Source organism: Enhydra lutris, unplaced genomic scaffold (genome assembly GCF_002288905.1).
Source record: "Enhydra lutris kenyoni isolate GAN:26980312 unplaced genomic scaffold, ASM228890v2 scaffoldscaffold12, whole genome shotgun sequence".
NCBI lineage: Eukaryota > Metazoa > Chordata > Mammalia > Carnivora > Mustelidae > Enhydra > Enhydra lutris.
Window position 1 is genome coordinate 74,594,199 of NW_019154096.1, and position 5,086 is coordinate 74,599,284.

The 5,086-nt window shown below is 50.6% G+C and overlaps 1 pseudogene; it reads left to right on the forward strand.

The window, feature by feature from the left end:
- The first annotated feature begins 2,594 nt into the window (after positions 1–2,594).
- LOC111145320 lies at positions 2,595–4,025 on the forward strand (annotated as a pseudogene).
- The last annotated feature ends 1,061 nt before the right edge of the window (positions 4,026–5,086 follow it).

Sequence of the window (5,086 nt, forward strand, 5' to 3'; positions counted from 1 at the left end):
AGCCCTGGGATAATGAGAGCAGGGAGTGGTGCCTCCTGGGGTCTGCTGGACAGAAAGATGAGGTGGGGCTCTGGAGTACTTAGTTTGCACGGAAGGGGATTCTCCAGCTGAGTCATCTGCCAGTCTCTAAGAATTTGCTAGCCTGGGGAGGAGCAGTCTCTCCCCAGCCAGAATGTTCTTAAGATGTCAAAACCTATCATAATATAGAGAAGATGAAAAATACATATAAACAGTAGAGTCTTCAACCTCGTTTTAAATAATGGCTTAGTGTCTAATGTCTTCACATACATCTTCCAGAATAGACAGCCTCAGGCAAGAATTGAAGGGCTGAGACTTTATTTGGGAGGTGCGGGCTGAGGGCCTAGATGGTGAGGAAAAGAAAGAAAAAAATCCAAGAGAAAACACAAAGCAGAGCTCTGTGATGAGTCAGCACTTCAGCAATAATTTCAGGACGAGCTCCGGAGAGACACACAGGTCGTGCCACAGACGCGTTCCACTGGCATCGGGAGCTTCCCCCAGAAGGGGTGCAAGGAGGAACCTGATGGCCACACAGTTCCCCAAGGGGAGAAGCACGATGGGGGTGTATCTGCCCGATTTCCAATAGGTCGAGGGTCACCCCCATCAGGAGCTGACTCCCCCACACTCACTGTGCTGTTGTGAAATGCAGCGCCATTCACTCAGGAAGCCCCGCCTCGTGGGACTCTGTCTGAGCTGGGAAGAGAGGGTGACTGCGTGGGGAAGGCGTGAAGCCCAGAAGACAGAGACGAGCAGACTGCCTAGGGACTCTGACAAGGCCCAGACTTTGTGTCCACTGCATGTATCTAGTGTAATTTACTTAACCCATGATTCACTCCCAACATTACCCATGCAGCTGATTTCCACTGTGCTACTTTACGAGCTGGGTTGGGCCAGACATTCTCGCCAGTTAACCCTCGTTTTCATCGGGGAACATTTCCTGGGCATAAACCCCTAGAAGTGAAACTGTTGGGTCCATGTTGAGGATTTTGATCAGTATTGTCACCCAGAGAGCCACCATTACATATTTTGTCATTTCGAGTCCTGTGCACTTCTTGTTAAAGATTTTATTTCGTGCTTGTGACTGTTGTGAATAGGATCTTATTCCAATACGTCCTTTACCTCATTAATGAGTATGATGGTTCATCAAAAAGATGTTTGTTTTCGTATAATCATCTTTTGATTTAAGTTTAAAATATTGTTACATTCATGTGGCCCAAAGGCTTGAAGTTGTACAAAGTCTCCCACCTACATCCTCACCCCTGGAAATAGCGTGGGCTATTTCCGTCACGTCTCAGCCAGGCATTTGGAGGCCTTTTGTACAGGTGCAAACAAACACGCGGTGTTCTCCTTGTCATGTTGTAACGATGCTCTGTGCCTTGCTTTCATTAGCTTCACATGTAACTTGGAGATGACCCCCATGTTAGTAACTGTGCAAAGTACCCTCCTCTTTGACTAGGTTCTCCATCATAGTATGGACTCCATGACGTAGTTAACTAATCCCCTGCTGATTGGCACTTGAAATGTTGTGATATTTTACTATTTCCAAAAAATGCAGCAGTAAGCAACTTTGTAAACATAGCATTTCACCCACCCACATGTGAGTCTCTCTGTAGGATCGATTCCAAATATGGGACGGATTGATAGGTCGAGGGGTACGGACATCTGAAACATGGGTGGGTGAGGCTAGCTTGCTTCTCATCAAGACTGCATCAGTCTATGTCCCAACAGCAGGAACAAGAGAGTCTCTCGCCCCATCACAGGGTGGTTTTAAACTTCTCAGTCTTTGCCAGTCTGATAGGTGAAAAGCAATGTCTCAACGAGGTTTTCATGTGATTTCTCTGATTACAAGTGAGGCTCAATCTCTTTCCGTATGTTTAAGAGCCATTTATACTCCCTTTTCTGAGAACTACCCAACTCTGTTCTTTACCTGTTGCATCAGATTGTGTGTTGTGTGTTTAAGAAGCACAGGCTTACTGGATTCTCTTTTGATCTCCAGAAGTCAGTCCATTGACTCTTGGTGAAAAGATCTATTACTGGGGTGCCTGGTGGCTCAGTCGGTTAAACGTCTGCCTTCATCTCAGGTCATGATCCCAGGGTCTTGGGACGGAGCCCCACGTTGGTCTCCCTGCTCAGCAGGGTGTCTGCGTCTCCCTCTGCCCCTCTCCCTGCGCATGCTTGCACTCGCTCTCTTGTATGTTTGAAATAAACACAATCTTTTAAAAAAGTGAAGGTATAATACCTGCAAAGAATGCCACTTCCATCTTCTCCTTTCTAATAGTCCCATCTGATATTCCTGTCTTTTTCTGTGTGTGTTTTCCAATCGAGACTTACAGTTTCCAGCACAGCGCTGGTTCCTGTCTTCTACCTTCCTTCCAAGGGAAGGCCTCTTGCGCTTCATTAGTGGGCGATGAGATATTGGCTGACAGCTTCGGGTAGACGTCCTGTACCCTCTTAGCGGAGTGCCCTCTCGACTCCTAGCTTACCGAGAGGCTATTAACAGTGTTTCGACTAGAAGCAGCTTCTCGGCTCCTTGTAGAACCTCTGTCAGGTTCAGCCTACTCGCCTCCACTCCAGCTTCCACTCTGGCCTCCACCATGTCCGTCAGGGTGACCTAGAAGTCCTACAAGATGTCCACCGCCGGCCCCGGGCCTGCAGCAGCCGCTCCTACACCAGCGGGCCTGGCTCCCTCAGCAGCTCGTCCGCCTTCTCCCGGCTGGGCGGCAGCTTCCAGGGGGGCGTGAACAGCAGCATGAGTGTGGTCGGGGGCTATGGCTGCAGGGCCGGGGGCGTGGGGGGGCATCACGGCCGTCTCAGTGAACCAGAGCCTGCTGAGCCCCCTTAAGCTGGAAGTGGATCCCAACATCCAAGCTGTGCGCACCCAGGAGAAGGAGCAGATCAAGACCCTCAGCAACAAATCTGCCTCCTTCCCTGATATGGCGAGGCACCTGGAGCAGCAGAACAAAATTCGGGAGACCAAGCAGAGCCTCCTGCAGCCGCAGAAGACCGCGCAGAGCAACCCAGACACGCTCGAGAGCGGCATCAGCAACCTCCGGCGGCCGCGGACACCCTGGGCCGGAGAAGCTGAAGCCAGAGGCGGAGGCGGAGGACTTCAGGAGTCAGTGCGAGGAGGAGCTCAAAGAGCGCGCAGACATGGAGAATGTCTTCATCAAGAAGGATGTGGACGAAGCTTACACGAACAAGGTAGAACTCGAGTCCTGCCTGGAAGGGTTGACCGACGACATCTGCTTCCTCAGATCCGTGAGCTGCAGTCCCAGATCTCAGACATGTCTGTGGTCCTATCCATGTACAGCTGCTCCCTGGGCCTGGACGGCATCATCGCCGAGGTCAAGGCCCAGTATGAGGACTTCGCCATCCATAGCCGGCCTGAGGCCGAGACTCTGTACCAGATCAAGCACGAGGAGCTGCAGACATTGGCTGGGAAGCACAGGGATGTCCTCCGTCGCACGAAGATGGAGATTTCTGAGCTGAACCCGAGCGTCAGCCGACTCCGGGCAGAGATCAAGGCCCTCCAAAACCAGAGGCTGCCCTGGAGGTGGCCAGCGCCGATGCGGAGCAGCGCGGGGAGCTGGCCATTAGGACGCCAATGCCAAGGTGGCCGAGCTGGAGGCCGCCCTGCTGCGAGCCAAGCAGGACATGGCCCAGCATCTGCGCAAGTGCCAGGAGCTCATGAATGTTGCGTTGGCTCTGAACATTAAGATCGCCACCTACGCAAGCTGCTGGAGGGCAAGGAGAGCCGGCTGGAGTCTGGGAGGCCGAACCTGAGTATCCATACTAAGACCACCAGCAGCCACTCATGTGGCCTGAGCTGGGCCCACGGGGGCCTCCCAAGCCCTGGCCTCAACTATAGCCTGGGCTCCTTCCAGGCCAGCTTTGGCCCCGCTGGGTCCTTCAGCGGTAGCAGCTCCTCCAAAGCTGTGGTAGTGAAGAAGATCGACACCCGTGACGGGAAGCTGGTGTCCGAGTCATCTGATGTCCTGTCCAAGTGAACAACCACCGTGGTCCCGCCCCGCCTCCCTACTCTCGTGGCTGCCCTAGAGCTTTTGGGGGAAGGAGCTGTGCAGGGGAGCGTCAGGAACAGGAGACCCACCTAAGACTCAGCCCCAGTCCTCAGCCTGCCCTTGGGGAAGTCTACTGCCCTGGGTACCCCATCTTGTCCATGCCTCCAACTATAAGCCAACTCGAGTGTCTTGTCCCAAATAAAGCCTCAGCTGGCTGTGCCCATCCCCCCCAAAAAAATAGTGTTTCAAAAAATATAATCAGTATCAGATATTAAATTGTATTAAATGTTTTCAGAATATATGCAGATAATCATAATTTTTTATTCTTCATCTTTTAATACATTATATTAATAGATTCTTAATCCCAAACTATCCTTGCATTCCCAGAATGGTGTGTATTCCTTCTTAATACAGTGCAAGACTCAATAGCTTAGTATTTTGTTTAGGATTTTGGCATCTCGGGACACCTGGGTGGCTCAGTCGGTTAAGGGTCTCCCTTCAGCTCAGGCCATGATCCTAGGATCCTGGGATCGAGTCCCACATTGGACCCTCTGCCCAGTGGGGAGCCTGCTTCTCCCTCTGCCTGTCTCTCCGCCTGCTTGTGCTCTGTCTCTGACAAAAACATAAGTAAAATCTTAAAAAAATAAATAAATAAAAATAAAGGATTTCAGCATCTCTTACATATATTCATATGAGAAGTTACTGTCTGGTTTTCTTTCTGATAATACCTTTGTGAAGTCTGGGCATCATGATCTGTTAGGTGGTTCTTGATGAAGCTTCAGCTCCGAGCGTCAGTTTGCTTTTTCAAATCCATGTAAGTAACATCTCTTTTCTCACAACTGCCACCCCCATCCACAGAACCTTGGCAGGGAATCTACTTATTGGCATCACATGACCTTGGGGGAGTTCCCCCTCTCTCTCTGTCCCATTCTCCTCTTTTATTTAAAAAGGGGAAGGGTTAATAATAGTGCTATCTCGTGGTGGCAGCATTTTGTAAGGATTAAATGAAATAGTGTTTGTAAGAGGCTTTAGCACAATGTCACAGAGTA